The 8,440-nt window shown below is 40.6% G+C and overlaps 1 pseudogene; it reads right to left on the bottom strand.

The window, feature by feature from the left end:
- Positions 1-7,953: 7,953 nt before the first annotated feature.
- LOC128061908 (uncharacterized) lies at positions 7,954-8,076 on the bottom strand (annotated as a pseudogene).
- Positions 8,077-8,440: the final 364 nt, after the last annotated feature.

The following is an 8,440-nucleotide window of genomic DNA, read 5'->3' as shown; positions in this document are numbered from 1 at the left end:
CTACAGTCCATGGGGTCACAAAGAGTTGGACACGATTGAGCAAATTCACTTCACTTCACTTTACTCCATTGTATATTCTTGCCTCCTTTGTTGAAGATAAGGTGTCCATAGGTGTGTGGTTTATCTTTGGGCTTTCTATTTTGTTCCACTGATCTATATTTCTGTCTTTGTGCCAGTACCATACTGTCTTGATGACTGTGGCTTTGTAGTAGAGCCTGAAGTCAGGCAGGTTGATTCCTCCAGTTCCATTCTTCTTTCTCAAGATTGCTTTGGCTATTTGAGGTTTTTTGTATTTCCATACAAATCTTGAAATTATTTGTTCTAGTTCCGTGAAAAATACCGCTAGTAGCTTGATATGGATTGCATTGAATCTGTAGATTGCTTTGGGTAGTATCCTCATTTTCACTATATTGATTCTTCCGATCCATGAACATGGTATATTTCTCCATCTATTAGTGTCCTCTTTGATTTCTTTCATCAATATTTTATAGTTTTCTATATATAGGTCTTTAGTTTCTTTAGGTAGATATATTCCTAAGTATTTTATTCTTTTCATTGCAATGGTGAATGGAATTGTTTCCTTAATTTCTTTTTCTATTTTCTCATTATTAGTGTATAGGAATGCAAGGGATTTCTGTGTGTTGATTTTATATCCTTCAGATTTACTATATTCATTGGTTAGCTCTAGTAATTTTCTGGTGGAGTCTTTAGGGTTTTCTATGTAGAGGATCATGTCATCTGCAAACAGTGAGTTTTACTTCTTCTTTTCCAATTTGGATTCCTTTTATTTCTTTTTCTGCTCTGATTGCTGTGGCCAAAACGTCCAGAACTATGTTGAAGAGTAGCAGTGAAAGTGGGCACCCTTGTCTTGTCCTAACTTTAGGGGAAATGCTTTCAATTTTTCACCATTGAGGATAATGTTTGCTGTGGGTTTGTCATATATAGCTTTTATTATGTTGAGATATGTTCCTTCTATTCCTGCTTTCTGGAGAATTTTTATCATAAATGGATGTTGAATTTTGTCAAAGGCCTTCTCTGCATCTATTGAGATAATCATATGGCTTTTATTTTTCAATTTGTTAATGTGGTGAATTACATTGATTGATTTGCGGATATTGAAGTATCTTTGCATCCCTGGAATAAAGCCCACTTGGTCATGGTGTATGATCTTTTTAATGTGTTGTTGGATTCTGATTGCTAGAATTTTGTTAAGGATTTTTGCATTTATGTTCATCAGTGATATTGGCCCGTAGTTTTCTTTTTTTGTGGCATCTTTGTCAGGTTTTGGTATTAGGGTGATGGTGGCCTCATAGGATGAGTTTGGAAGTTTACTTTCCTCTGCAATTTCCTGGAAGAGTTTGAGTAGGATAGGTGTTAGCTCTTCTCGAAATTTTTGGTAGAATTCAGCTGTGAAGCCGTCTGGACCTGGGCTTTTGTTTGCTGGAAGATTTCTGATCACAGTTTCAATTTCCGTGGTTGTGATGGGTCTGTTAAGATTTTCTATTTCTTCCTGGTTCAGTTTTGGAAAGTTGTACTTTTCTACGAATTTGTCCGTTTCTTCCACGTTGTCCATTTTATTGGCATATAATTGCTGATAGTAGTCTCTTATGGTACTTTGTATTTCTGTGTTGTCTGTTGTAATCTCTCCATTTTCATTTCTAATTTCACGGATTTGATTTTTCTCTCTTTGTTTCTTGATGAGTCTGGCTAATGGTTTGTCAATTTTATTTATCCTTTCAAAGAACCAGCTTTTGGCTTTGTTGATTTTTGCTATGGTCTCTTTTGTTTCTTTTGCATTTATTTCTGCCCTAATTTTTAAGATTTCTTTCCTTCTACTAACAACTCTGGGGTTCTCCATTTCTTCCTTTTCTAGTTTCTTTAGGTGTAGCGTTAGGTTATTTATTTGACTTTTTTCTTGTTTCTTGAGGTATGCCTGTATTGCTATGAACTTTCCTCTTAGCACTGCTTTTATAGTGTCCCACAAGTTTTGGGTTGTTGTGTTTTCATTTTCATTAGTTTCTATGCATATTTTGATTTCTTTTTTGATTTCTTCTGTGATTTGTTGGTTATTCAGAAGTGTGTTGTTCAGCCTCCATATGTTGGAATTTTTAATAGTTTTTTCTCCTGTAATTGAGATCTAATCTTAATTCATTATGGTCAGAAAAGATGCTTGGAATGATTTTGATTTTTTTGAATTTATCAAGGTTAGATTTATGACCCAGGATGTGATCTATCCTGGAGAAGGTTCTATGAGCACTTGAGAAAAAGGTGAAATTCCTTGTTTTGGGGTGAAATGTCCTATAGATATCAATTAGGTCTAACTGGTCTAATGTATCATTTAAAGTTTGCGTTTCTTTTTTAATTTTCTGTTTAGTTGATCTATCCATAGGTGTGAGTGGGGTATTAAATTCTCCCGCTATTATTGTGTTATTGTTAATTTCCCCTTTCATACTTGTTAGCATATGTCTTACATATTGCGGTGCTCCTATATTGGGTACACATATATTTATAATTGTTATATCTTCTTCTTGGATTGATCCTTTGATCATTATGTAGTGGCCTTCTTCGTCTCTTTTCACAGCCTTTGTTTTAAAGTCTATTTTATCGGATATGAGTATTGCCACTCCTGCTTTCTTTTGGTCTCTATTTGCGTGGAATATCTTTTTCCAGCCCTTCACTTTCAGTCTGTATGTGTCCCTTGTTTTGAGGTGGGTCTCTTGTAAGCAGCATATAGAGGGGTCTTGTTTTTGTATCCATTCGGCCAGTCTTTGCCTTTTGGTTGGGGCATTCAAACCATTTACGTTTAAGGTAATTATTGATAAGTATGATCCAGTTACTGTTTACTTTATTGTTTTGGGTTCGGGTTTATACACCCTTTTTGTGTTTCCTGTCTAGAGAATATCCTTTAGAATTTGTTGGAGAGCTGGTTTGGTGGTGCTGAATTCTCTTAGCTTTTGCTTGTCTGTAAAGCTTTTGATTTCTCCTTCATATTTGAATGAGATCCTTGCTGGGTACAGTAATCTGGGTTGTAGATTATTTTCTTTCATCACTTTAATTATGTCTTGCCATTCCCTCCTGGTCTGAAAAGTTTCTATTGAAAGATCAGCTGTTATCCTTAAGGGAATCCCCTTGTGTGTTATTTGTTGTTGTTCCCTTGCTGCTTTTAATATTTGTTCTTTGTGTTTGATCTTTGTTAATTTGATTAATATGTGTCTTGGGGTGTTTCGCCTTGGGTTTATCCTATTTGGAACTCTCTGGGTTTCTTGGACTTGGGTGATTATTTCCTTCCCCATTTTAGGGAAGTTTTCAACTATTATCTTCTCAAGGATTTTCTCATGGGCTTTCTTTTTGTCTTCTTCTTCTGGGACTCCTATAATTCGAATGTTGGAGCGTTTCATATTGCCCTGGAGGTCTCTGAGATTGCCCTCATTTCTTTTAATTCATTTTTCTTTTTTCCTCTCTGATTCATTTATTACTACCAGTCTATCTTCTATTTCACTAATCCTATCTTCTGCCTCCGTTATTCTACTATTTGTTGCCTCCAGAGTGTTTCTGATCTCACTTATTGAATTATTCATTATATATTGACTCTTTTTTATTTCTTCTAGGTCCTTGTTAAACCTTTCTTGCATCTTCTCAATCCTTGTCTCCAGGCTATTTATCTTTGATTCCATTTTGATTTCAAGATTTTGGATCATTTTCACTATTAATATTTGGAATTCTTTCTCAAGTAGATTCTCTATCTCTTCCTCTTTGGTTTGGTTTGGTGGGCATTTCTCCTGTTCCTTTACCTGATGAGTATTCCTCTGTCTCTTCATCTTGGTTATATTGCTGCGTTTGGGGTGGCCTTTTTATATTCTGGTAACTTGTGGAGTTCTCTTTATTATGGAATTTCCTCATTGTGGGTGGGGTTGTATCAGTGGCTTGTCAAGGTTTCTTGGTTAGGGAGGCTTGTGTTGGAGTTCTGGTGGGTGGAGCTGGATTTCTTCTCTCTGGAGTGCAATGGAGTGACCAGTAATGGGTTATGAGACATCAAAGGTTTTGGAGTAACTTTGAGCTGCCTGTATATTGAAGCTCAGGGGTGTGTTCCTGTGTTGCTGGAGAATTTGCATGGTATGTCTTGCCCTGGAATTTGTTGGCCCTTGGGTGGTACTTGGTTTCAGTGTAGGTATGGAGGTATTTGATGAGCTCCTATCGATTAATGTTCCCTGGATTCAGGAGTTCTCTGATGTTCTCAGGCTTTGGACTTAAGCCTCCTGCTTCTGGTTTTCAGTTTTATTTTTAGAGTAGCCTCCAGACTTATCCATCTATGCAGCACTGATGATAAAACATCTATGTTAAAGATGAAAAGTTTCTCCACATTGAAGATCACCCAGAGAGGTTCACTGAGTTACATGGAGAAGGGAAGAGGGAGGGGGTAGTTAGAGGTGACTGGAATGAGATGAGGTAGGATCAAAAGAGGAGAGAGCAAGCTAGCCAGTAATCACTTCCTTATGTGCACTCCACAGTCTGGACCGCTCAGAGGTGTTCACGGAGTTATACAGGGAAGATGAGAGGGAGGAAGTCGACAGAGGTGGCCAGGAGGACAAAAGAGGGAAATGAAAAGGAGAGAGACAGATCCAGCCAGTAACCAGTTCCCTAAGTGTTCTCCACCGTCTGGAACACACAGAGATTCCCAGAGTTGGGTAGAGAAGAGAAGGAGGAGGGAAGAGACAGAGGCCACCTGGTGGAGAAAAAGGAGAGTCCAAAGGAGGAGAGAGTGGTCAAACCAGTAATCTCACTCTCAGGTAAAATTGGGTACTGAAGATTGGGTTTTTAAATACAAAATTGACAACAAATACCAAAAAGCAAAGATTAAAAATCTAGAGTAGAGGTTGGATTTTCAAAAATACAATATTAAAGAAAAGAAGAAGAAGAAAAAACAAAAACAAAGCCATAAGAATTATTAAAAAACAACAACAGCAACCACACAAAAGACTATATACAGCATTTGCTTTAAAAATAAGGTCTTTTTTTTTTTTTTAAGTAACAGAAGGTTATAGAAATTAAAATTAAAATTAAAGGAGAAATAGAGGACTTAAAAATTTTAAAAAGTTAAAAAAAGAAGGAAAAACAGTCACACAACAACATCAACAACAACAACAACAAAAAGGAACGATCATAAAAATAGTAGAGCTATATCTGGCTCTTTCTCTGGTGTTGTGGGCAGTGTGGGGTCACTTCCAAGGCGGTTCCTCTGTTTAACTTCTGTTTGCTGGTCTCTTCAGTGTCTGATTTCCGCCCTGACATGGCGGGGGCGGGGGGTGGGGGGGGGGGTGGTGGACACTTTTTTTTTTAGGCTCACTTGTTCGGTCGCTCTGTGGGGAGGGAGGGATGCTGCAAACTAGTAACAGTGGTGTGTGTTTGCAGTGTCTCAGCCCCACTGGGCCTGCCCCTGCTCGCGGTGCACACTGCTCAGGCTCTACGTTGCTCTGCAGGGAACCATCTGAGGCCGGCCCTAGGATGCATGCACCTCCCCAGTCTAAACCGTCAGGCTTGGTGCTCAGGTAGCCCTCAGAGGCACAGATTCGGTTGGGCCTCCCAGGTCCGAGTAGCTCAGGGGTTTGGCGAGCGCAGTCGCTGCGACTTATGGCCTTTCCTGTCTCTGCTGCTCATTTTTCTGGGTGTATCGCTGGAGTCCCTTCTCAGGTGGATGATGACTGTCCAGAACCCCCAGAAGACTTAGTTAGCAAAGAAGCCTTAGTTAGCAAAGAAGTCTTCTTGCATTTTGGTAGGTAATGTCTCTCTTGGGCTGTGATTGCCTCCTTCCAGCCCTTATGGCTCTGGCTGCCTGTTACCAGAGGGAGATGGTCAATAGCCGGCTATTTCTGTTCTGTCCTTTGTCCTGTGTGCGGTCTTGGCGGTGTCTTATATTCGAGCTTTTTGCGTGGTAGCTATCCCACAGTCTGGTTTGCTAGTCCAAGTTAGTTCACTCTGGTTATGTGCAGGGCATTCTGGCCCGATTCTTAAAAGCACTGCAGCCCACGCCTCCAGTGCCTCCCTGCCCAGCCCCCACTTGCTAGTGGTGGATGCAGGCGTCTGCACTGCTTCTCCGCTGGGGGAGTTACTGTTGGGCTCGTAATCTGTTGGTTTTATTTATTTTTCCTTCCTGTTATGTTGCCCTCTGTGCTTCCAAGGCTCACCACAGACTCGGCAGCAAGAGTGTTTCCTGGTGTTTGGAAACCTCTTCTTAACTTTCCCTTCCCGGGATGGGACTTCCTTCCCTGTACGGAGCTCCCTCCCTACCTCCTTTGTCTCTTTTTTCATCTTTTATATTTTTTCCTACCTGTTTTCGAAGACAATGATCTGCTTTTCTGGGTGCCTGATGTCCTCTGCCAGCATTCAGAAGTTGTTTTGTGGAATTTATTCAGCGTTGAAATGTTCCTTTGATGAATTTGTGAGGGAGAAATTGGTCTCCCATCTTATTCCTCCACCATCTTAGGACGGCCTCAAATTTAACAACATTTTAAAAAGAAGACTATTAAAGCAGAAAAGTTGTCATCTAATATAATTTCTTAAAAAAAAAAAAAAAGTAAACCACTATAGAAAAATATCATCATTCCTGTATTTGTTCCATAAATATTTTTGGGGATTAATTAAATGCCAGGAATATTTATGACCCCCTGGGCCTTTCACTGTTTGAGGGTCTCCTGCAGAGGTATAGGTCACCAATTTGCCTTGGGGACAGAAGCTCTGGCAGCAGCAGTCCTGAGAGGCATGGCATGTGGCTTAAGTCCTCATGAAGGAGGTCACCATTGTTCCCACTATAGAGCTGCTGAGTGGGCAATACACAAACTGGAGAACCATTATACCATAGAAGTTCTCACACTGTTGCAAAAGTTCTAGGCTCCACAACAGACCTCCCAATCCCCTGGGAATCTGGCAAAGAGACTGAGAATCCCCAGGGAATCTGACTTTGAAGGTCAGCAGGATTTAATTACAGAACTTCCACAGAACTGGGGAAACAGAGACTCTTGGAGGGCACTGAGACACAGGGGAAAGGAGCAGTCACCCCATAAGAGATGGAGGCAGACATGCCTATGAGCGTTTGGGAGTCTCCAGTGGAGGTGTGGGTCTATGGTGACCTGCACTGACAGGAGCATTCCTGGAAGGCTCAGCTCCCTGGAATACATCCTTTTTGAGGAGGTTGCCATGACCTCTAACATCTTTTGGCCTCAGCTAAACTACAAGGAGGAAACACAGCCACATCCATCAATAGAACATTGGATTAAAGATTTACTGAGCATGGCCTTACCCATCAAAACAAGACCCGGTTTTCCCCACATGCCTTCCCTCCCATTAATAAGTGTCCATAAGCTTCTTGTCCTCATCCATCAGAGAACAGACAGAATGAAAGCCGCATAACAGAAAACTAACCAAACTAATCACATTTTAGTCTTTCTGATTTTGGTAAAACCATTGTCATGAAATATGTCAGTAAATATATGGATATGAGAGTTGGACTGTGAAGAAAGCTGAGCACTGAAGAATTGATGCTTTTGAACTGTGGTGTTGGAGAAGACTCCTGAGAGTCCCTTGGACTGCAAGGAGATCCAACCAGTCCATTCTAAAGGAGATCAGCCTTGGGTATTCTTTGGAAGGAATGATGCTAAAGCTGAAGCTCCAATACTTTGGCCCCCTGATGCGAACAGTTGACTCGTTGGAAAAGACTCTGATGCTGGGGGGGATCGGGGGCAGGAGGAGAAGGGGACAACAGAGGATGAGATGGCTGGATGGCATCACCAACTCGATGGACGTGAGTTTGAGTGAACTCTGGGAGATGGTGATGGATAGGGAGGCCTGGTGTGCTGCAATTCATGGAGTCGCAAAGAGTCAAACACAATTGAGTGGCTGAACTGAACTGAAATGACACTTTTGAGAAAGACTGCTTATATTTACATTGATCTCCTGTGAAAATGGACCAGACACGTGGAATTCCATTCAACAATCAAGATGTTTTATAAACAGCTTTCCACCTAATTATACTGATAAGAACAGATACTACACTTGATCTTAGCCAAAAGACTGAGAAAACATTTCACAAGATGGTGGAGTAGAAGGATGTGCACTCATCTCCTGTGAGAACTCCAAATTACAACTTGCTGCCAAACAGCCACTGACAGGAGGATGTTGGATCACACCGGGAAAAGAAAAAAAAAAAAAAAAAAATATATATATATATATATATATATATATATATATATATATCCCCTATGTCCAAGGGCAAAGGAGAAGCCCCATATGGTAGGAGAAGCAAAATCATGCTTAGAATCAAACCCCATTCCTGCCAGAGATACTCAGGGGTGCAAAGAAAAGCTTGTACACACCAGGAGACACCACAGAGACTGAGCCAGACCTGCCTTTGAGTGTTTGAGTATCTCCTGTGGAGGTACAGGTCAGC

This window comes from Budorcas taxicolor, chromosome 16, assembly GCF_023091745.1.
Source record: "Budorcas taxicolor isolate Tak-1 chromosome 16, Takin1.1, whole genome shotgun sequence".
Lineage (NCBI taxonomy): Eukaryota > Metazoa > Chordata > Mammalia > Artiodactyla > Bovidae > Budorcas > Budorcas taxicolor.
The sequence above is the reverse complement of the archived record's forward strand: the minus strand, read 5'-3'. Positions and strand labels throughout refer to the sequence as shown.